Source organism: Mustela lutreola, chromosome 3 (assembly GCF_030435805.1).
Source record: "Mustela lutreola isolate mMusLut2 chromosome 3, mMusLut2.pri, whole genome shotgun sequence".
Classification (NCBI taxonomy): Eukaryota; Metazoa; Chordata; class Mammalia; order Carnivora; family Mustelidae; genus Mustela; species Mustela lutreola.
The window spans coordinates 203,683,068-203,708,965 of record NC_081292.1 but is presented as its reverse complement, the minus strand read 5'-3'; positions in this window follow the sequence as shown (position 1 = coordinate 203,708,965).

The window sequence follows — 25,898 nt, the reverse complement described above, 5'->3', positions numbered from 1 at the left end:
AATGGTAATAGTTTTCTATTGCTATCGTAATAAATTACCACAAACTTTGTGGTTTCAAACAACACAATCGTATTATCTTATAGCCCTATGCGTTAGAAGTCTGACATGGGTCTCACTGGGCTAAAATCATGATGTTGTTAGGTTCTTGAGAATTTCGTACCAGCAGAAATGCTGAAGTTAGGACTAAGAAAGAGAAAACAAAAGACAAGAAGACTGTCAGGTCCCCCAAATTCTGCAGGCTGCAAATATGTGGTACCTTTTATGAAAAAGGAAGGATGGCTCCAAGATGGAGTGTCAAACCCAGAGGGCAGCATGGAGAGCTTCAAGGCATCGTGAAATTGCTGGGGACCTGTGTGCTTCCTGTTCTTTTATAAGATGGTCAGTCAGGTGTGGCAACGAGAGACAGGGGAAAGGCTGAGGAAAAAAGTTTATTTTATTTAGGTACCAGACAGAGTCACTGCACTCTCAGAGAGGGCCACCACGGGAAGGAACATCTAGGAACCAGGGCCACCAAAGCAGGTGGGAAGCCAAGAGAGGGCAAGGCCCTGGGGCTCATGAGGCGATTTCACTGGTACATTTGAATGTCACTACGTCACGGTCAGGGGAGGACAAGAAGGGGAACCTGTGGCAGGGGCAGCCTCACCACACTGATCACCTGGGAAGGGTGCTCACAACCTGTTTGTGGACATATTAAGGCAGAGGGAAAAACAAATTTTTAAAGGTTATAATACACTATGACTTCTTTTTTTCTCCTATTTTGTCTTCTTTTGAACCATACATCTATAACTGATATCCCTATGCCTGTCCTACCATGGTGCTTTGGGAGTAAGTAATTTGTTTCTAAATTTCACATTCACAGATTGAAAGAAACTGTACCCATGATGGAATACACACAGAGCATTACTCATGCCTGACTGAGATGATGGAGGTGATGAGATTTGGGATATTTGAGCTAATGAGATTGAAATGAGATTTTGGACTTGATGCTTGAGAACCTTGGGATGGGGTGCAAATATTTTGTATGTGAAACAGACATGAGTCTTTGGGAGCAGGAGGGTAGGCTATAGTAGGCAGAATAATGGCCCACCAAATATATCCACATCCTAATCTCCAGAACCTAAAAATATGTTATATGACCAAGTAATGGGCAATTAAGTTTGTAGATGGAATTAAGGTTGCCAGTCAGCTGACTAAAATAAGGGGATTATCCGAGATTATCATGGTGATCCCATATGTAATCACATGGATCTTTAAGTGGAAAATAAAGAAGTAGAAGGGTCAGAACCAGAAAGAGGCACTGTGAGAACGGACTGGACCTTGCTGGCTTTGGAGATAAAAGGCGGCTGCATGTAGTCAATAATACTGTAATACTTAGGTGACAAGTGGTAACTACATTTAATTGTAGTAAGCATTTCATGATGTATGTAATTGTCAAATCACTGTCATACAACTGAAACTAATATTATATGCCAACTATACAACAATTAAAATTTTTTCAAAATTTTAAGTAAAAGAAAGGGCACAAACCAAGCAATGTGAGCAGCCTCCGGAAGCTGAAAAGGGCACAAAAATGGATTCTCCCCTAGAACCTCCAGAAAGCAACATGGCCATATAGACAGTCTGACTTTAACCCAATAAACCCAACTTTCTGACTTCTAACCTCCAGAACCATAAGCTAATAAGTACAGTTACCTTGTTCTAAGCGACTAAGTTTGTGGTTATTTATTATGGCTGCCATACGAAATAAATATATAAAAAAGACTAAAGAACCAAAGGAGATTAAATGCAGGCTGATGTATTGGATTGAATCCTGGAAATGAAAAAAGACATTATTAGAAAATCTGTTGAAATTCAAATAAAGTCAGAGTCTAGCTAATAACATCATGATGTTAATCTCCTGTTTTTGACAAATGTACCACAGTTATGTAAGATGTTAAACATTGGGGGAAGCTGAACAAAGAGTATTTGGAACTCTCAATACTGTCTTGACAACTTTTTTCTAAATCTAAATTTATTCTAAATAGTTTGTTAGAAAAATAAACAGCTGAGAATGAAACGAGAGATTTAGGGCCATCAACTGAGGCAGGTACTAGACGGAAATATCATATATCATTCGATGCTCATTTCAAAAGGTTTAATTTCTAAAGAAAAATGTTCCCAAAAAACTTATTTGACATTCTTCTTGAAAACTTTTTTAAGAAATCATAGATATCAAGCAGAATGTTTCTTCTGCACATGGCTGACATTAAAATTACGAGCTAGGAAGTTTGAATGACAGTCTTGCTTCTCTCATTTCTACCTTCTTTTCCCATTTTCTCCTTACCTGTATTGGATTCATTTCTTTCTCCAAGTGGTTTCATAGAGTGCTTTCCAGTGGAAGAAAGAAATAGGACTGATAAAAATAATTTGCACCAAAGTGCTAGTTCAAAAGAAGCAGGTGCTGAGGAAAATGGAAACTCCTGGCAGCATAATTCTCTAAATATATGGATAAATTTTTTCCTAGAATTTTCCTCTGCTATAACTGTTTTCATATATAATAGCTAAGTTCTAAACTGTATTTTATCCTTCACTGTAATTTGGATAGAATGGATAGCATGGGAGAAAAAGTTTTAATACATAAATCTTTAGTTATTCCTTTGAATCACTAAGCCATCAACTACTGACCACCCCCAGTCTCAGACCAGTTACTTTCTGGTAAAATCTAAGTGGTTAAAAGGCATTGAGAATCACAGTAGCTTTCTACTGCAAGAACCTTTACCACCAAAGTAATTTCATTTTCACAGCAATAGTGTGTATTGAGTACAATCATTATCCCATTTTATCGGTAAAGAAACAGAGGCTTAGAGAACTTAAACAGCTTCCTCAGGGTCAAGCAAATAGTTTAGAACAGAGAATGTATTTGAAGTGGTTTGACTCTGCAGCACAATCCAGGCTTTGCTCTCTGGCTGTCACTCCGCCCTTCCTCTGCCTCTCACCCTCCCTACACAAGTGACCTCTGGGTAACTCAACAGAATTCTTTCCTTTTCCTCTGCATCCATTAGATCAATACCAACACACTAACACATAAAAATACGAATTGCACATGGTACATAGTAGTTATACTGAAACAGACTTTTTTAATAAAAAGAAAATGGCATCTCTACTTTTTAAAAATAGCCTGCGAGAAATGGATTTTTTTGAATATGTATGCATAATGCTCTTTCATTCTGCTCACGGACGACATGATGATACGGCTCACTCACGTCCAGTAAAGTATACAGCAGACAGTTAAAGAAACACTTAGTACAGATAAAAGTAAAGTTCTGTTTTCCCTTTAACTTTGGGTTCCAAAGAGAGAGCAGCTTTTCCAGAACAGGAATTTCCCATCTTATTTCAGTGATGCCTTTTCATAAGGAAGGCACATATACACAGGTATCACTTGTCTCCTGAGGATAAAAAGCATTGCGTACAGGTACACTTGTAGAATCTCATTTTACCCTCCTAAAATCTAACTTTAAATATATTACTATGGAATTAGGATAGAATATCTTGAGTAATCCTGTTTGACACGTGTCAAAAATCTTAATTACTTGATAAGCAAAATGTGTGAAAGACAAGTTTCAAGGAAATGACCATGGAGAATAAAGTCTGTAAGCTGTACAAAGGAGGGGCAGGGCCCCTGCTTCATGAAAAAAGCAGCAGACTTGTGACTCAGGATCCTGGTTCTTCCCGAGATCCTCAGGCAAATGTCAAATAGAGAAATAAAGATTTCTCTAAACTGAAACTATATTCACACATTGCCTTAGAGTAGACTGATGGGAAATCAATAATTACTATAGTTTAGGGGTTTTCTTGAAAACTGAAGGCCACGATTAAGAGCTTATTCTTACAGGAATTTGAAAAAGAAACATTAAAAATTTAACCCCTCAAGCCAACCCAAGCTCCAGGTTTCCTCTCAAACAGCCAGAAAGAAGACAGATTAAATGAGCCTGGGGCGGGGTGGGGGGAGGGAGCTAACCTTTAACTTGAACCAATTTGGAGCACCTACTGTAGTAGGCACTGAATGCTATTTTACTTAATCCTCATAACAATATCATATGGTGCAGGTTTTAGAAGCCATAAATTATAGATGAAAAAATGGAGACTCTAAAAGCATAATTTAGCTAAGACCACACAGCAAAATTTGAGCCAGGTCTTTTTTTTTTTTTTTTCCTTTTAAGGTTTTATTTATTTGTCAGAGAGAGCACACACAGCAGGGCGATCAGTAGACAGAGGGAGAAGCTGGCTCCCTGCATAGCAAGGAGCCTGAGAGGATTCCATCTCAGGACCCTGGGATCCTGACCTGAGCCAAAGGCAGACGCTTACCCGACTGAGCCACCCAGGCACCCCGAGCCAGGTCTTCTTCTACTGCTCTCTCCCAGTCCAACAGACAGCCGTTCACCGGGAATGATCTGGGGGACACAAGGAAACCACGTCCAAAATCATCACCTACAAAAAGTGGCAGGGGTGCCTGGGTCGTTCGGGTAGTTAGGCGTGTGACTTTTTTTTTTCTTTTTTAAGATTCTTTTTATTTGAGAGAGCAGGAAAGGGCACATGAGAAAAAGCACAAGCAGGGGGAACCGCAGAGGGAGAGAGAGAAGCAGGCCCCCCCATTGAGCAGGGAGCCCCATGCGGGGCTCAATCCCAGGACCCTGGAATCATGACATGAGTCAAAAACAGTCACTTAACTGAGCCACCCTGGAGCCCCATAGTGTGGGTCTCTTGCTTTCAGCTCAGGTCATGATCTCAGGATTCTGAGATAGAACCCAGCATCGGGCTTCTCACTGGGCAGAGCCTGCTTAGGATTCTCTTTCCCTTTCTCTCTGCCTTTCCCCCTCTCTTAAAAAAAAAAAAAAGTGATGTGATTTCTAAAAATCATATCACTCCTTAAGTCTTTTTAATTAGCTTTTCCTAAGTTTATATGCTAAGTGAAAATAGTTGAGGATTATGCCCACCATACACTTTTAAGTGAAAAAAAATTAACTTTCCAAGAAATAGAAACACAAAATAGACCTAAAGAAATTATACTTATAAAAGGGAAAAATCTAAATGCCCCCAAATGAGTTTAATTACATAAATTGTAGAGAGATCCAGTCAGTCATTAGAATAAAAACTTCTAGTAACAAAAGACTATGTTAAGCTATAATGTGAAGTAAAAAGAGCAAAATACGAAGTACTGTGGAGTTTGATTACAATTATGTCAAAAAGCAAAGGCAATAAAAACTATCCAAAAAGCATAAAAGTGATGTGTTAAGGCAATAGACTTTTGAGTATTCTTGTTTTTGCTATTGTTCGTATTTTCTCTAGCATACTTTGATTCATTTTTATAATTTCTTAATGAGAAATCAGTGAGCTTTTAGAAGCAACAGACTTAGTCATTTTATGTTTTTTTCAAATGTAGGCATTTTAAACTCAAGCCATATAATAGCCTTCCCTTTGATGGACAGAATTTTGTTTTCAATTTACTTCCTACAGTGCATACTTTCTTATACCAAGTAGATACCCAGTATTTATTTTTACTGAGTACAGTTTTAAAAACAGTAGACCAAAGCCAAGAAGATCCCTGTCTGCTTAGAAAATATTTCCTACATAGGTTTTCTACTTAGAAATTTATTTGTGCAAATGAGTTCCTTTTAAGATGCAAATGCATCAAAGAGCTGAATGAACAAAAAATGTGAACAGAGAACACACAAGAGAAGACACATGTGCCTAATAAACATTAACTGAAAAGTTCAACCTCATTAATAATCAAAATAAAAATTAAAATATCAGTTTTTCCTCATGAAAGTTGCAAAAATTTTCATGGTAATTCTCAATACCAATCAGGGTACAAACAAGAAGATAAATATATGCCTCTCATAAACTGCTGGTAGGACTGAAAGACTGGTACTTTCTTAAAAGCAATTAAGCAAAACACCCCCTAATTGTTCTAATACTCTGAATTTTTAATGTAGGAGTTACATTTCCAGGAATTCAATTTCTAAAAAATTATAGACACATGTGATAAGGTTTTATTCATGAATGTTCAATGCAGTATTATAATTCCAAAACAACTGAAACAGTCTTAGCATCCATGATAAAGAAAAAGAAAACTAAATTTTTGTAAATCAATTTGCTAAAATACCATTTCATCTTTATAATCAAATTCCCAAAAATATTTAAATATGGAAGAATTCTCACGGTACAATATTAGTTAGGATAAATAGTTCACAGATCTCATCATACATCATGACCTCACTTTTAAAAATATTTAAGCATAGGCAAAATATTGGGAAAAAATAGTAGTAACGCTTTTCTCTGGCTGATGGTATTTAACATGATTTTTGTTGCCTCAATTTTGTTTCGCAGCCAAATTTTCTAAGAGGATATTTGTTCCATATAATCAACATTTTAAAAATGTATTCCATGTATTCTGGTTTCATTTCTAGAAATACATCCTGAGAAAATAACCCCAAATAAAGAAAAAGTTTCTACACGAAGATGTTCGTGCACAGCTTTACCTTAAACAGTAAAATTGGGGGAATAGAGAATAAAAGAGAATATGGTCTCTAAACTAGACCACGCTGTATGGTATTAGTATGTTTAATTCCCTTTATGCTATGCAAAAATTCTTAGTGTGCTAACATGAAAGGTATTAGGACAAGGAGAAGAGGTGTCTGTCTCTCTCTCCTTTCTCTCTCCCACCTTCTTCCTAAAAAGCTAAATTTAGGATTGGAACAAGGATCATTTCCTGTTGAGTACTAGCAGCAAGATAAGCAAGATTCCCCTTCTCTTCTGGAAGTTTAGGTTTTATTTCCTAACCACCACAAAACATAAACACACATAAATAATAGAAAGACAGAGAGAGAGATGTTTTAGTAATATAGGAAAATATTTTTGACACCACAGTTCAATTTTGAAAGGCAAGGCCAACCATGAAATCAACAGTGGAACCTCAGCTTCCCATCTGCACATAAAACTGGCCTCCTGAGCTGCCCTTGAACTCAGCGGGATACAAAGATGGTGTGGTTTTACTTTTCTCTATTCACCGTCTTCAAACATGTTCTGTTGAATTTCCGTTCCCCATCCTTTAATAACATCTTGAACAGATCTTACAGTTTCCCAGTTGCTTTCAAATATTAAGTATTTCAGTTCAGTCTAATTGATTTTAAACTCTCCATCTTGCATTCAGTTCCATGCTCATCCTGGCCTTTCCCCCAGCAGGAGGGAGCTGGGAATAGAGACCAATCAGCTGTCCTTCCCTCCTGCCCTCTCCTTTTCTTTTAGCACTTCCAGAAACGGATGAGAAGAGAGACGACCGAAATAGACCAAAGGCATACTATTTACTGCGCTGCTGCAGCCCCTCAGTTATGAGTGCTCCCAAGGGTTCTGCTACAAGTTCTCAGCAGGCCCCCTCACCGAACAGCCTGCCGACATGGGCGATTCACTCCAGTTTCCCTGCTTGTCATTCCACTCCCTTCCACTTCCAGCTCTAGCATTCACCTGCAACCCTTCCAATGGTGTTCCCTTTCCAAGGTCCAGTTCTCCAGGTGGGACAGGGATCAGACTGCTGAAGCTCACATGCTTTCCTTGATGCTCCCTGACCCACTAAAATAGAGCACATCTTCAGTCCAATTAAAAAAAAAAAAAAGAAAGAAAGAAAGAAAGAAAGAAAGAAAGAAAGAAAGAAAGGAAAAAGAAAAAAGAGAAAAAAAACTGAGCGTGAAAGACAGCTTTACTTCTCTATCTCTCTCTCGCAACTATCCTTGAATTATCTTCATTACCTCAACTCCAAAAAGGCACACAGCAAGCCATTCAGTCCATGCATAAGCACCCAACTGGGGAATAAGACACCTATCTCCATTTTCGTGGTCACACTGACTCTACAACTTTTACAAGGTGGTCTACTGGAACATGGCTACATATGGTACTTTTCTTCTGAGGCCAACAGTTGCAGGTAACACCCAGTGTCTACATCAAGTCCTCCTTAGTGACCATCACCCAATTATGCCATCCCCCACTCACCTCTCCTAAAGCAACCCTCAGTTTGTTTCCTAGAGTTAAGAGTCTCTTACGGTTTGCCTCCAACTCTGCTTTCATCTTCTTTTATTTTTCCTTCCCTTCCCCTATGTTCATCTGTTTTGTTTCTTAAATCCCACATAGAAGTAAAATGAAATGATATTTGTCTTTCTCTGACTGACTTATTCCACTTAATATAATACCCTCTAGTTCTACCCATTTCATTGCAAATGGCAAGATTTTATTCTTTTTGATGGCTGAGTAATATCTGTGTGTGTGTGTGTACACACCACATCTTCTTTGTCCATTCATCTGTCGATGGACATATGGGCTCCTTCTACAGTTTGGCTGTTGTGGACATTGCTGTTTTAAATATTGAAGAGCATGTGCCCCTTCGAATCACTATACTTGTATCCTTTGGACAAATACCTAGTAGTGCAATTACTGGGTCATAGGATAGTCCTATTTTTAACTTTTTGAGGAAATTACATACTCTTTTCCACAGTCACTATAGCGTATTCCCACCAATAGAAAAAGAAGGGTTCCCTTTGTCTGCATCCTTGTCAATATCCGTTGTATCCTGAATTGTTCATTTTAACCATTCTGACCAGTGTGAGGTGGTATCTTGTGGTTTTGATTTGTATTTCCCTGATGCTGAATGATGTTGAGCATCTTTTCATGTGTCTATTGGCCATTTCTACATCTTCTCCGGAGAAATGACTTCTGCCCCTTTCTTAAGTGAATTATTGTTTTTTCGGTGTTGAGTTTGGTAAGTTCTTATAGATTTTGAATACTAGCTTTCTGGTAAGTCATCTGTAAATATCTTCTTCCATTCTGTAGGTTGCCTTTTCATTCTGTTGACTGTTACCTTTGCTGCACAAAATCGTTTTATCCTGATGAAGTCCCAATAGTTCATTTTTGCTTTTGTTTCCCTTGTCTTTAGAGACATGTCTAGCAAGAAGCTGCTGCAGCCAAGATCACAGAGGTTGCTGCCTGTGTTCTCCTCTAGGATTTTGCACATCACATTTTCTTTATCCATTCATCTGTGGACAGACACTTAGCTTTTTCCATACCTGGGCTATTGTGAATAATGTGCAATAAACATCAGAGTGTAGATATCTCTTTGAGATATAAATTTCAATTATTTCAGATAAATGCCCAGAAGTGGAATTCCTGGGCTATAGGGTAGTTCTATTTTTAATTTTTTGAGAAACCTTCCTACTGTTTTGCAGAGTGGCTGTACTAATTTACATTCCCAGTAATAGCACACAAAGTTTCCCTTCTCCCCACATACTCACCAATAATCATTATCTGTTGTCTTTCTGATAATTATCCTAAAAGATGTGAAGTAATATCTCTTAGTGCTTTCAGTTTGCACTTACCCATGATTTGTGCTGTTAAGCACCTTTTCATGAACCTGTTGGTCATTTGCAAGTCTTCTTTGGAAAAATGTCTATTCAGGTCCTTTACCCATTTTAAAATCAGATTATTAGGGTTTTTTTGCTATTGAGTTATGTAAGTTTCTTATCATATGAAAGTGATCGAACAGACATACCCACCTTCTGTTATAAAATAGATTATTTAATTATAGATATACAGAAAGTGTCCAAGCAGTGACAGATTACTCACTGTACAGACAGATCAAGAAATCACTCTTTTTTGAGAAAACGTTTTAACCTACATAACTACACATACACACTGGCTCACACAGAGTTATTAAATTTTCATAGTGTCAAGTGAAAAGACACTTAAGTAAGCCACCTTAAAACCAGAACAAAATTTTATATAGGGAATATAAAATATATATGAGTAAGACTTTATATTGAAATATGAAATTTTTACAAATTTTTAAAAAAATTTTATCTCTATTTAATGAAATAGAGGATATGGTTACAACCATACACCAATTCCCAAAATTTACCAAGAAATTAATGCATCATAACTGGGTTTTTAAAAAATGTTTCATTATTCACACAAAATTGCCTATGTTTTCATCAGTGAGGTCATACAAGAGGGGTTTTTTTTGCAGTATTATTCAAAGATCCATCCATTATCCATTTTCCAAAAGGATTTTTCTTAATCCTTTGAAATTTAAATCATTCTATTTTGAAGAACTTATTCAGTCATTGTGTTTGTTATTTTATATTTCAATTTTTAACATAACTCCACCACACCCTCAATATCAGTGGCTTTGCATGTGATTATAGCAGTTCTCCAACATCACTTTCCACAGAGTGAAGCTGCTTACAAAATTTACAATTATACCTTAAAATTCATTACAATTTTATTTATAAAAATTAGATGTCTATACTTTCTATAATCATCTATATACACAATAACAAAACTCAGTACATTTGGTAGAAAAGGGTAAATATATTCATGTTATGAACAGTTATATTTCTCTGATAACATCAGTAAAGGAGATTGGACAGTGAAGACCAGGACAGTGAACAGCCCCATACATGTGTATGTGAGTATGCACAAACTCAACACACACAAAACAGACAATCATATAAAAAAATGGGCAGAAGATATGAACAGACACTTCTCCAATAAAGACATACAAATGGCTATCAGACACATGAAAAAATGTTCATCATCACTAGCCATCAGGGAGATTCAAATTAAAACTACATTGAGATACTACCTTACACCAGTTAGAATGGCCAAAATTAACAAGACAGGAAACAACGTGTGTTGGAGAGGATGTGGAGAAAGGGGAACCCTCTGACACTGTTGGTGGGAATGCAAGTTGGTGCAGCCACTTTGGAAAACAATGTGGAGATTCCTCAAGAAATTAAAAATAGAGCTTCCCTATGAACCTGCAATTGCACTACTGGGAATTTACCCCAAAGATACAGATGTATGAAAAGAAGGGCCATCTGTACCCCGATGTTTATAGCAGCAATGGCCACGGTCGCCAAACTGTGGAAAGAACCAAGATGCCCTTACGGACGAATGGACAAGGAAGATATGGTCCATATACGCTATGGAGTATTATGCCTCCATCAGAAAGGATGAATACCCAACTTTTGTAGCAACATGGACGGGACTGGAAGAGATTATGCTGAGTGAAATAAGTCAAGCAGAGAAAGTCAATTATCATATGGTTTCACTTATTTGTGGAGCATAACAAATAGCATGGAGGACAAGGGGAGATGGAGAGGAAAAGGGAGTTGGGGGAAATTGGAGGTGAACCATGAGAGACTATGGACTCTGAAAAACTCTCCGAATGTTTTGAAGGGGCGGAGGGTGGGAGGTTGGGGAAACCAGGTGGTGGGTATTAGGGAGGGCACGGATTGCATGGAGCACTGGGTGTGGTGCAAAAACAATGAATACTGTTACACTGAAAAGAATTAAAAAAAAAAAAAAATCCCTGAGCCCTGAGAACCTTACCTATTTCTGAGAAAACTTTTGGTTCCAAATCTGAGTAAAACTAGGTAAGCATCTTCCCCCATTTTCAGTCCCAAAATATGCAAACAGACTGGGAGACTTAAACCAGTTCTTATTATATATAATAGTCATAACATTTTCTAGCCCTGGAATTCAGCTATACTGATGAGTATTTTAACTAGAGTAGAAAAAGGGAACAGAAATTTAAGCTGGAAATATGAGACATTTTAGAAGGGGAAAAACAAAAACAAACTTTTAGAGATCCTTAAGTATGTGTGTGTGGAGGATTTATGTTTTGAACAGCTAAAAGTCATCATAAATATTCTGATTAGAGAAAGGGAGAAAGAAATAGTAAGAGATGTCCAAAGCACAGAAAATAAAATTTGATCACCTTAAAGACAAAATGGACCTAACAGACATGTATAGAACATTTCACCCAACAGCAAGAGAATTTATACTTTTCTAAAGTGAACACAGAAATTTCTTCAGTATAGGTCACACATTAGGTCACAAAACAAGTCTTAACAAATTTTAAAAGACTGAAATCATGAAATATCTTTTCTAAGCGCAACTGAAAGAAGCTAGAAATTAACATCAGAAGGAAAACTTGAAATTTCACAATACGCAGAAATGAAAAAGCACACTCTGAACAACATGTCAAAGAAGAAATCAAACGAAAAAGTAGAAAATACCTTCAGACAAACAAAAATGTAAACACAGCATATCCAAACCTATGAGATACAGGAAAAGAAGTACCAAAAAGGAAGCTGATGACAATAAATACCTACGTTAAGAAGAAATACCTCAATAAGCAATCCAACCTTACAACTAGAAAAAAAGAATGAAGCCCAAAATCAGCAGAAGGAAGGAAATAACAAAGATTAGAGTGGGAATGTTAACAAAAAGACAGTAGAGACTACTATGAAAATCTATATATCACCAAACTGGATAACCTAGAATAAGTGGGTAAATTCCTAATCATACAACCAAACGAGATTAAAACATGAAGAAAGAGAAAGTCTGAACAAATCTATAACTAGTAAAGAGATTAATCAGTAATGAAAACAACCTCCCAAAAAAGAAAAGCCCAGAATCAGAGGGCTGTATGGATGAGTTCTACTAAACATAAAGAAGCATTAATGCCAATCCTTCTCAAACTCTTCCAAAAAATTGAAAAGGAGAAAACCTTTCAAACTCACTTTTGGAGGTTAGTATTATTATCATGCCAAAGTCAGATAAGGACACTACAAGAAAAGAAAATTATAGACCAATATCCATGATGAACATGTATGTAAAAATCATCAACAAAATACTAGCAAACCAAATTCAACAATACATTCAAATAAACAATACATTCATATAACATGACAAAGTGGGATTTATCCTTGGGATACAAGGATGGTTCAGCACAGAAAAAATCAACTAATGTGACACCACATTGACAGAATGAAGGATAAAGATAATAAGAATTGCTCAATAGATGCAGAAAACAAATTTGACAAAATACAATACCCTTTCATGATAAAAACTCAATATACTAGGAAAGAAGAAAATAACTTCAAAATAATAAGATGAAAACAACATATTAAATATGAAAAGCTTACAGCTAGAATTATACTTAACAATAAAAAACTGAAAGCTTCGGGGTGCCTGGGTGGGTCAGTGGGTTAAGCCTCTGCCTTCGGCTCGGGTCATGATCTCAGGGTCCTAGGATCGAGCGCCACATGGGGCTCTCTGCTCAGCAGGGAGCCTGCTTCCCCCCTCTCTCTCTGCCTGCCTCTCTGCCTACTTGTGATCTCTCTCTTTCTCTCTATCAAATAAATAAATAAAATATAAAAAAAAAATTTTTAAAGAAAAAAGAAAAACTGAAAGCTTCTAAGATAAGGAACAAGACAAGGGTACCCACTCTAACCACTCCTATATAACACAGTACTGGAAGTCCCAGCTAGAGCAGTTAGGCAAGAAATAAAAGGCATATAAGTCAGAAGCAAGGAAGTAAAATTATCTCTGTTTGCAGACAACATAATCTTACATGAAGAAAATCCTAAAGAGTTCACATACACAGAACTATTCAATAAATTCAGTAAAGATGCAAAGAATAAAATTGAATACAAAAATTAGTTGCATTTCTACACACGAACAGCAGATTATCTAAAAAGGAAATAAAGAAAACAATACCATTTATGTCTGCACCAAAAAGGATAAAATACCTAAGAATAAATTTACTGAATAAGGCTAAATGGTTGTACATTGAAAACTGAAACAAAGAAGACAAACAGAAAGACAAATCATGTTCATGACTGAAAGACTTAATACTGTTAGAATGTCCATACTACCCAAAGTGATCTACAGATTCACTGCAGTCTCTATCAAAATTCCAATGGCATTTTTTACACAAATAGGAAAGGGAATCCTAAATTCAGAACCATAAAGAGCTCTACGTAGTCAAAATTACCTTGAAAAAGAACAAAGCTGAAGGGCTCACACTTCTTGATCTTAAAACTTAACTATAAAACTATAGTAATCAAAACCGTATGGTACTGGGATAATGACAGACATCGAAACCAACAGAACAGAATAGAAAGCCCACAAGTAAACTCATACATACAGTCATCTGATCCTTGGTAAGAGTCCCAAAACACCCAATGGGTAAAGGATATGTATTCAACAAATCATGTTGGGAAAACTGGATATCCACATGCAAAAGAAGCCATTATTGGAGACTGACCTTACATCATACACAAAAATCAATTCAAATGGATTAAAGATTTAAATGTAAGACCTAAAACTGTAGAACTCCTAGGGAAAAAAACAAACATAGCAGAAATGCTTAATGACACTGCTCTTGGCAATGACTTTTTGGATATAACACCAAAAGCACAGGCAACAAAAGCCAAAAGTAAACAAATGTGACTACACAAAACTAAAAAGCTTCTGCACAGCAAATAGCTAACAGAGTAAAACTTAAAGAATGGGTGAAAACATTTGTCCATCATGTATCTGATAAGGGGGTTATATCCAAAATGTACAAAGAACTCTTACAACTGAATTATAAAGAATAATGATGACAATAACCTGATTTAAAAAGACTTAAATGACTTAAAAGACATTTTTCCAAAGAAGACATACAAATAGCCAACAGGTACATAAAAAGATGGTAATCACCAGGGTGAGATATTCACTCTCACCTGTTAGGATAACCATTTTCAGAAAACAAAAGATAACAAGTGCTATCAAGGATGCTGAAATACTGAAACCCTTGTACATTGTTGGCGGGAATGTAAAACGGTGCAGCTGCTATGGAAAATAATACGGAGGTTCCTCAAAAAACTAAAATTAGAATTACCATAGGACCCAGAAACCCCACTTCTAGGTATTTATTCAAAATAAATTAAAATCAGAATCTCAGAGATACATGCACTCTCATGTTCACGGCTCCATTATTCACAATAGTCAAGATGCAGGAACAATCTAGAGGTCATTAATGGAAGAATATTTGGGGTTTTTTAAAAGATTTTATTTATTTATTTGACAGACAGAGATCACAGGTAGACAGAAAGGCAGGCAGAGAGAGAGAGCGAAGCAGGCTTCCTGCTGAGCAGAGAGCCTGATGTGGGGCTCCATCCCAGGACCCTGAGACCATGACCTAAGCCAAAGGCAGAGGCTTATTAACCCACTGAGCCACACAGGCACCCCATGGATGAATGTTTATTTTAATGTGACATATACATACAATGGACTATTATTTAGCCTTTATAAAAAATGAAATCCTGCAACATGTGACAACATGGATGAAGCTAGAAGACATTATGCTAAGTAAAATAAGACAGTCATAAATGGACAAGTAATTGTATGATTCCACTTACTTGAAGTACCTAAAATAGCCAATTTCATAGAAGCAGAGATTAGAATGGTTAACTTCTAGGAGCTGAGGGGAAGAGGAAATTGGGAGTTGTTATTCAACGGGTATACAGTAACAGGTACATGAGATAAGTAAGTTTGAGAGACCTGCTATACAACATTATGACCGTAGTCAATAACACTGTACTGTACACTTAAACATCTGTTAAAAGGGTAGATCTCATGTTAAATGTTCTCATAATTTTTTTAAAGATTTTATTTATTTGACAGACAGAGATCACAAGTAGATGGAGAGGCAGGCAGAGAGAGAGAGAGAGAAGCAGGCTCCCTGCTGAGCAGAGAGGCAGATGCGGGACTCGATCCCAGGACCCTGAGATCATGACCTGAGCCGAAGGCAGCGGCTTAACCCACTGAGCCACCCAGGTGCCCCATGTTCTCATAATTTTTTAATTCACAATTTTTAAATTGTTGCCTATAGCCTTCAGTTACATGCACATACCCCCTCCCTTTATTTTCATATAGTGCCTAATTCTAATATTAATGCATGTAATAATTAGTTGCATAATTAATGCAATAATTAATTGATTAAATACTACTTTGTGCTAGATTGCTGCAGACAATGAAATACAACCTAACAAGGCAGATTAAATTTAAATTCTTCCTATATAGAAATGGAGTTTCCCTATTTCTAGCATTATTTTATATCTCAATAAATCTAATCTCTTCTAAACATTTTCAGACTCCTTATTAAGTTACTTCTGACTTATATAATTTACTAGAAAATTCATTAAAGCATTCATTAGTTTTTCACCAATCTATAAACCTTATCACTGCAATTTTTATTAGCTAAGATATAATTAACTAAGTTTGACTTTTTAATTTTAGGAACAAGTCATTTACTTACACTATCAACAGTTTTATAATAATTGCTTTTTTACTCTATCAGATTTCTTTCCCCATCAGGTCCAGTAATTAGAATTCCACACTTAATATCTCATCATCATAGTGACATACATATCTGTCTTTTTTACTACTAATCTTTAAATACTGAATAGTTTGTGATCTTACCTCTCTATTTGAAAGAAATCAATAGCAATATTTTGCATAAAACTGCAGTATGAAATATATTACAGATATATCCATTAATGGAAAATTTTGATTCTTCTTTCTGGACATTTATACCATATATACTTCTGACTACCAACTTTTTCATGTAGTGAGTTATAAATTAAAAGTTAGTGATTCTGGACAGGTAGAAACAATGACTAAACAATGTCATCTCTCTTGAAATATGTATGAATTCACTAAATAGTGTGAATGTTAAACCTGCCGGCAGGTTCTTCCCAAGATTCTGTTCCTTTTAAAAGTTAGAGACCAAAATTTAATGACAATAACAAATACGGTCTTAAATAAAATTCTGGAATTGTTTTAAACAATCCATGAACATTCTCCCACAAAAATACAACACAAATTCTTAAAAGAAGTAAAGAAAATGAAGTCAGGGGAGGTTTGCTCCAGCTAACAATTCAGTCAGCTGAGTAATTCCATCAATTTATGTTTGACCTAAAATATTACCCAAAATATTTCCCTTTCTGAGATTTAAAAATTCTGAAATTAAGAATTTAACTGGCCATTATTCACATTGTTTTTATTTTTTTTTCTTTTGCTTACAACATTATACTCAGTATTCGCAGACACTGCCTTTATATGAAACACCCAGTGTGACTTTAACGATTAGTTTTTTCAAAATAAAATCTTTATATGAAATATACTTAATTAAATAAAGAAAAACTCATGTGACGTTAAGATAAACTGCTTCCCGACAAGTTAGATGCTACATGAATATTAAAATGTGTGTTTACTGGAAAAGAAAGAGGCAGCATTTACAAAATAGTTCTGAAGAGTCTTCTTTTCACAATGACAAAAAGCATGAATTAATGTGCTATGTGTCTTAGTGCCAACAGAAAAACTCTGTGATGTATTTCATTCAATACTTTTCAGTCTTCCAATTTAGAATACACATATAGTATTACTGTATTCAAAGATTAGAAGCCATACTGGAAAATCAAAGATAAGCATGTGATCTAGCATATAACAACAAAAATATTATACAGAGAAGTATTTTTCAGCCAAAGTCACTGAAACTCAAAATTATAAGGAAAAAATGAGAAAGTTAAGAGAACTGATGTAAGAAATTCTTTATCTCATATAATGGATGTGAATAAAAATAGATCTTTGAAAAAGAAAATTCTTGACATTTCCAAACCTTCAAGTTGAGAGAAGGCAGGGATTTTTCAAGCTTGTTGTTTTTTTTCTTTTTTTCCTAAAGAATCATCTAGAATTTTAAAGCAGCCTTGGAAGTGGGGATTTTTTAAAACTAAATATTGTATACTAGAAAGTGAGTGAAAATTAGCATGTGAATGGCTCATATCTAAATATATTTTGTCAATCAGAAAACATGAATTCAGTACCAACAAAAGGCAAAGTATAAAAATGTGTAAGACACATTTACAAGAGCTTACAATGCATTGACAAAACACATAGATATACACACACATATTTATATGCTAACTATAAAAATAAGGCAAAATGAATGTGTTATAGAATGAATATTTGTGCCTCCCCAAAATTCCTATGTTAAGGCCCTCACCCCCTGGGTGCCTATATTTGGAGATGGGACCTTTGAGAAAGTAATTAAGTTTAAATGAGGTCCCAAGGGTGGGGCCTGGATTAGACAGCACTAGTGTTTTTATGAGATAGCAGAGAACTCTCTGTCGCTCTGTGTGTGCACAGAGGAAAGCCAGCATGAGGACGCAGAGAGAAGGCAGACATCTGCAAGACAGGAAGAGGGTTCTCACTGGGAACCAAATCCCGCCAAACCTTCATCTGGGATTTCAAGACTCCAGAACCATGAGAAAATAAATTTCTGTTTTTTAAGCCATGCAGTCTGTGGTATTTTTTGTGGCAGACCAAGTAGAATAATACAAAACGAATGCCAAAAGGGTAGCAAAGACAATTTGTGCTGAGCAAGGATATGCAGAATGAGCAAGACCAGGGCCAGCTTAAAATTGAGCTTGGAAAGAAATCCAGAATCACATCTACTCTTGTGGAAAGGCAGGAGGGGTCCCAAGAGAAAGATCCGTGCAGAGTCACTTGAAGAACTAGTGTGAAAGTAATGTATCCAAGTGAGGTAGAACTCTATCGTCATTTCCTTGTGAGAATTTCCTAACTCTGCATATAAAAGCTTCGCCTACAATATTAATCTGCAGAAGAAGCTGGATGGCCAAGGTAAGGTGGGAGATGGTCATTCCACCGCCTTTATTTGGGGCTCCAGCAGAGAAGAGGCTCTTTGGCATGTCTGGTCACTACTGGCTTGAACCACAGAGTCAGTGAAAGGGCAATTTGCAAGGAGGAGGCAGGAAGAGCAAACTTTTAATTGCTACCAAGGTTTGAGGTTAGGGAACCGGGGCAGAGGAGCAAAAGCATCTCTGTTACAGGAAGTCAGACAGGCAGTTTCAAAACCAACATTACAGCTTTTTAGCAAAAATAAATAAGCACTGCACCGAACTGAAATGCTCCGTTAATAGACGCTCACAGTTCTACAAAGGCATGATTAATCTTTGTACATTTCTCCAATCGAAGCAACACGTCTTTTTCTTACATTCCCCCTTTGTTCTTCTTCCAGACACAGTAGCTAACTAGAAGAGTGTCAGCTCTAATTGGATGATGGTTTGAAGGCTTCACATCACCCGGAGGTTAAGTAATGTAGCACAGAGCCTGTGTTATTCAAAGGGAATGTTTTAATACACTGGGAGAAATGTGGAGACACAGCAGCTGTGTGAACTCTGGCAGACACGCTGCCCTGAAGAAGCCCTGTATTGTCTCTAATACCTTAAGTTCAGCAGTTTTAATTCCCACCGCTGTGTGATGTTTGACAGTTCATTCATTTAGAGAGCTTCAGGGATGCACAGGTGACTCAAGTTCAGATAGCTATTTTAAGGATATGTCGCTTCTGTTTATTTTTTAATGCTAAGGAGAACACACTGAGTGAGTCAGAGGAAGACCTTTTGCACACAAAAGAAACGGTTCTTTCAAAAAGGAGAATGTTTTGACATTTAGAGACTAAGCACTTCTTTGGGGGATAGACTTCCTTAACTCTGAGACACTGATTGGTAGCAAAGTTAAACAGAGCCCAACCACACAGCACCCTCTCTGAATGTTGGCTTTTAAAATACCCCTGGCTATAGAACAGGGATCTAGGCTATGTAAAGCTTTCTATATTAGTAATTGCAGAGCCATCAATCATGCCTCCCCATCCAGTCTGCAAAGGGTATATATGAACGTCATCTTGATCTGAATTAGACACATTGCCAAAAATTGCAGTTAATGGAGCAATGGTTGAGACTATGCTCTTCACAGGAGACAAAAATACACAGGAAACAGGTCTTTGCAACACTACCTACAGTATTTTCCCGTAGTAACCACAGTGGGGGTACAGGTCAGCTGTCAGGGATTCTGGGGTACATAGGGACTCATTAAGGAGGTGAACAGAAGATGAAGGGATGAGCCAGACCACAGGTAGGTGGGGAGGACATAAACCCAGAAAAACTGAGAAGGTCAAAGCAGCAAGGGCAACAAACAAGGTCTGATAGCAAATCATAATGTACGCCACAGCTACATTCTTAAGAAACAGATGTCTATCAAAAGTAGTTCATGGAGACACCTGGGTGGCTCAGTGGGTTAAGCAGCTGCCTTCGGCTCAGGTCATGATCCCAGCGTCCTGGGATCGAGCCCCACATCGGGCTCCTTGCTCCGCAGGGAGCCTGCTTCTCCCTCTGACTCTGCCTTCCACTCTGTCTGCCTGTGCTCGCTCTTGCTCGCTCTCTGACAAATAAATAAATAAAATCTTTAAAAAAAAAAAAAAGTAGTTCATGGGATTTTTTTGGAAGTTAATACAGCATTTCTATTAAAAAAAAAAAAAACCGATGTACTTACTAATGTAAAAAGAACATTACCAAGAATAAATTAGCAACCCTTAAAATATTATTTCTTATGCTCTAAACCAACATGTTCATACTTCAATGGAAAATGACTCATTTTGTCACATTAAATAGCATAAGTCAAAGTAAAAAATCTGTATGGAAATTATATTGAGCTTCCCAGTATATGAAGATGAACCAGGTTACATTGAAATATAAAAATATCAACTTCCCCACAAAACCAATTCTTGAAGTCTAAACAATTCATTGCTCAGATATAAAAGGTTTTTTTTTTAATAAGTAGCCCAATATAATTTTTCTTCCTCTCTCATTCCTATATCCCACTTTCTCTGTATTTCAATCTCCCTCAGTGTAGTTACTATATCCAAATAAAAATTCCACCCTGCCAAGTCTTTTTTTGTAATCCGTATTCCTTTGTTCTGTCCTTCCATTTCTCTTCCTACAACCTGACCCAAACCTTTTCAAGTTGCCAGCATTTCCCACTACTCGACCGTTTTAGTGGAGGTTGGGAAGTTAAGGGAGGAGAGGAGAGAAATGTTTCTGATTCTCCAGGAAACAAGTTTGTCCATGTCCTGCCCTGCATTCCCTCCAACCTCACTTTCTTGAGAACCACAGCTCTGTTTTACACATACAACACTATTCATCATCTTTCTCAAGTGCCATGTTGATTATATTGTGCCTCTTTTTGGAAGCTTGCAGTCATTTTCAGTTGTCATGTTAGTCAAATTGAAATGGGTAATCTTTTAGATTTTTGAAGAATAATTGCTCAAATGTACAATACCTAGTTATTTCAGGAAGATTTTAGACAGGCCTTATTAGCACTTCTTTCATCTGAGGATATTTTTATTTTCCCTGGTATATTATATGCAACATCACTGAAGGCTTAGGCATTTAACTCAATTAAAACATAAACGTTAGATGCTTCCTTTTTTTTTTTTTTAACCCAAGATGCTGTAATGGAAATGTTCACTGTTCTTAATATCGAAGACATTCACAGGAACCTGGAGATATGAATGATTAAGTTTTTTAAATATTCAAATTAGTGCTGCATTCAATTATAAGCTGTCATTTCCAATAGTCATTTGTTCTGACATCTCTACATTAGCAAACTGTATTTCTGGGGGAAAAAAAAAAAACTAGTGTCTAGGGACATCATTTTGTCACTATCCATGTAAAATATTAAGAAAAAATTCTGCCCAAGATTGTGTTTGTATTATCATCAACCCAATTTGTTCAATGATTTTCAGAGAGCAAAAACAGTATTTTTTAACATGCAGTACTCATTTTTAGAAATAAATTTTACATTGTAAGCATAATTTGTTGCTATATTTTTTCTAAATTTAAAATAACCATTAATCAAGTATGAAAAATTATTATATTCATATAATAATATGAATATATTATCATATACTAATATATTATTATATTATATAGCATATATTATATATATATATATATATATATATATAAAATACATATATGCTCCCTTGGTAAGAGCATAGGAAAAAATGAAACCAAGTTCATGAGAATAGCCTTGAATTGTCCTCATCAAAGTGGTATTTCTACAACACAATCTACAATTGTTTCTATTTGTAAGTTGTTCCAGTTATTTATTGCTAAATAACAAACCACTCTAAATTTAGGATTTAAAAAAATAAACATCATTTGTTTTGCTCGTAAGTATGAAATGTGAGCAGAGTCACTGACAACGGGCCATGGGCTGGGGAAGGACAGGAAGCCGAGGACGCGCCGGGGCGGAGAAAGCATCGGAGCGCTCGCTGGTCGCTCGTCCAGCGCGGAGGACAGCTGCGCGAAGGACCGGGTCGTAGCCGTGGCCGAGCGCTGGACGCCCGCGCCCAGTCCTGCATGCGGTCCTTGGGCCTCCTCACAGCATAATGGCTGCCATCTGAGAGGCAATGTCTTTTTTTGGTCTTTTTTTTTTAAGATTGTATGTATTTATTTGACAGGGGGAGACAGAGAGAGAGGGAGCACATGCAGGAGGAGTGGGAGAGAAGAAGCAGGCTTCCCGCTGAGCAGGGAGCCGGACGTGGGGCTTGATCTCAGGACCCCGGGATCATGACCTGAACTGAAGGCAGATGCCTAATGACTGAACCACCCAGGCGCCCCTGAGAGTGAATGTCTTAAGAGGACAATGGGAACACATGTGACATTTTTATGACACACACACACCCCCACCCCTGAAGTCACACACCGTCACTCAATTGCACTGTATGGGTTAAGGCAGTTACAAAGGTTTTCCCAGTTCCAAGGGAGGAAATACGAATCCTACCAACTGCCCGAAGACTCATCAGCCTCACCGTGTAGAAACTGCATGTGAGAGTGGATATACTGCGAAGACCATCTCTGGAAAGTACTATCTACTGTAAGACTGTTCAAATATGGGTAATTTCAGAAGATGTGGCTCTCCTACAATATATGTTTCATAAAATACTCCTGCAAAAGCTTCCCTTGCCAAATACTTTTTCTGCAGCAGGGGGGCTTTTTATGAATTTGATTTTGGGTACAGTATGAGAAGCTTCCAGGCTGAATATTACTCCCCTCCCCCCCCCAAAAAAAAAACTCCTTTGATGAGAAGCACACTCATCAAACTATCTTGCTTCACTCCTTCAAGAGGTTATTAGGGTTGGAGTTAGGCCACCTTATTATCACTCTTTGTGGAATACACAATTAACTACTTTGATTCATCCAGAGAAATTCCTTATGTACCTACAATAAGAAGCAAATATCCCTGGCTGGCCTAACCCTTTACCTTCAAGCCAGTCAGTCAGCTCCTTTGTTTCAACACGTCATAATTCTGAACCTTGACATCTTTGCTCTGCTCCCAGTCTCAATCAGCAGTGTCGACCCATTTCACATCCTGTTTCATGACCTTATCCTTAGCCCAGACTTCCTGCTTCAGCTTCTTGACTAGAGACTCACACTTAATGCCTTTAAATCTGATGAGGCATAGGACAGGTTTACGGGTCATTTCCTTGCATATGATTCCCATTCTTCCTCAGGCTGTATCTCCTTCCACTTCTCCAGACAACAGTCTGCTGTCACTGCTGGTACCGTACAGCCCAAACTCTGCAGCCCTACCTGAGCACGAGCCTGTGAAGCCACCATTTCTGGCGACTGATAAAGCTGGAAGAACGGTGCCCCAACCATGCAGAACACAAGTGGGAATTACTCAGATGTTCACTTCCAATTCAGTTAGCATCTAGCTGAAGAAACATATGTGTAAGCAAGTAAATATAATACAAAACAGAACACAATAAAATGAATGCTATAAGAAAAATACAAACTCTTTAACAATATTATTTGGGAATTCAGATAAATAAACAACTGCTTTATTTTCCTAGGAAATCATTTGATGCTGACAAATAATTACATATAATAACACAGTTACTAGTTTACTTTGGTTAGTCGGCTATCCCTAAAGAAGACAGAAGCACCTGTTGGTGGGCACCATAGAAGAACAGTGTCCCTGGACTGGACCTGTCTTAACAATGAACGACAGCCCCCACAATACCCATGCTAGATCTCTCTGCTGGCGGCGGTATGGTGCCAGAAAGATCCCAATATGTTACCACAAAAGTTTATCACTGACAGCGCTATTGGAGCAGAAGAACCAAGTGGTGTTGGTGCTTGGAGATGTACCACATACCCATGAGAATCCTTCTGATCTCATTTATACTTAAATACTTGATGACACACAGTTCTGGCAGTGTTTGGCAGTTACTGCCTATGCTGTCGTGTCCTATATAAAAATTCCCACTTGTTTATTTTGGATATTATTTAAATTTCCTCTATGTGTTTCTTACCCACATTCTAAATGTTGTCTTTGATCTTTTCTCTTTATTCGACTAGTCTGATTCACTGAAATTCCAAGATATATTTTGGCACAAGACAAAAGGAACTGGATAGATTAAATATTTTTCTGATTCTCTTTTAAACTTTGGAGTAAACATAAGTTAAAAGTTATTGTCAATGCCATGTGACTTAATGAATGGTGCTGTATGTGTTTTTATGCATACTTCAGAAGACTATTTGCTGCTAATATCCTTTGGATATATACTTGAACCTTAGCACAACTTTAGGCCAAGATCATTTTTTTAAATATTTTTATTTATTTATTTGACAGACAGAGATCACAAGTAGGCAGAGAGGCAGGCAGAGAGATAGGAAGAAGCAGACTCCCTGCGGAGCAGAGAGCCCGATGTGGGGCTCGATCCCAGGACCCTGGAATCATGACCTGAGCCAAAGGCAGAGGCTTTAACCCACTGAGCCACCCAGGTGTCCCAAGCCAAGATCATTTTTATGCTTTATTTTTAATTGCTGGAGAAAACCTTGAGCATTCTAAGAAAGGAAGGAAGGAAAGAAAGAAGGAGATAAGGCAGGAAAAGAAAGAAAGAAAGGCAAGCAAAATGAACTGCTTTTTACAGAAGCTAACCCTCTGAATGTGGATGACTAATGCTTGAGAAATGAGTAAGCACTACATAAAACTGTGAGTGTTCAGTGGGAGTTTAGTGGGGTGTGTAATTTCTTCATAGCATGTGGACTATTTTGTAATCAAAGTATAATTTTATTTCGTTGTCTTATATAACACAACATAAGATATTGGGATATTGAAAATGTAGATAAATTTTAATAAATCAAAATTACCACAGGAAAGAATTCTGAATAACGAAGTCATTCCTGGGCCCCTAAATGGCGGCCTACACAAACAGCGTTCCGTTGATCTGACTGCTGCCCATCAGCACTGATCTACTCTGGCCCCTGCGGCCATCATACTAAATCGCTCATGAAGAAGTATCCGAGTGTGAACTCTGCCCTCGGGCCTGAGAATGTGAAGTCAAGCACCTTTTCTTGTCATTCTTCTCCTGGCTGTCTCAGGAGGCAGACTGGAGGCCTTCTATCAGCAAACGGCTCCAGCCTGAGCTGGTCCACAGTTCTGGAGGCCCCCGCCCACTTCACAGTGGGAACAATCAGTTGAGCCTCTCTAGAGCCAGTCTTGATATGAAAGTTACTAATAATCCCCTTGTAGCATTCCAGTCGCCTTTTGGAACTTTAACAATCACTTAAATTTTTTCTTGATAAGAGGGTCCTTGGAATACCCACCTTCTGGGACTCTAGGAACCAGGTAATCTCTTAAAATAATCTCTTAAATAATAATCAAACCAAATAATCTCTTAAAATAGGAAATTCTTCAGTCACAGGCTCTCTCATCGAGTGGCTGCTAGCTCTAGATGTATCTTGTATCTACAGAGATGTAAAAGAGGCCGCTGCAACTTGATTATGTACAGCAGGATACATTCAGATGTCAATGCTGTATTTGAAATCCAAGTGTATGCTTAGTTTTAAACCTGATATTTTTTAAAAAATGATGGTTTCCTTTTACTAAAGCATCCTGGACTCTAAAGCAATTTGAAGGTTAAGATACAGACCACATCCTTCACTGTGGTCACCCAGATAGCCTGGCACCTAAATGCCCAGTCACTCCTAGCGAGTCAAGATTACATCCAGCCACATCTCCGAAAAAACACATACTCACCTGGTTATTTTCCCCCTAACCAAACAAGTTCAGACCAGTATTTCTAAGGATCCACACAGGTTCTCAGAACATTC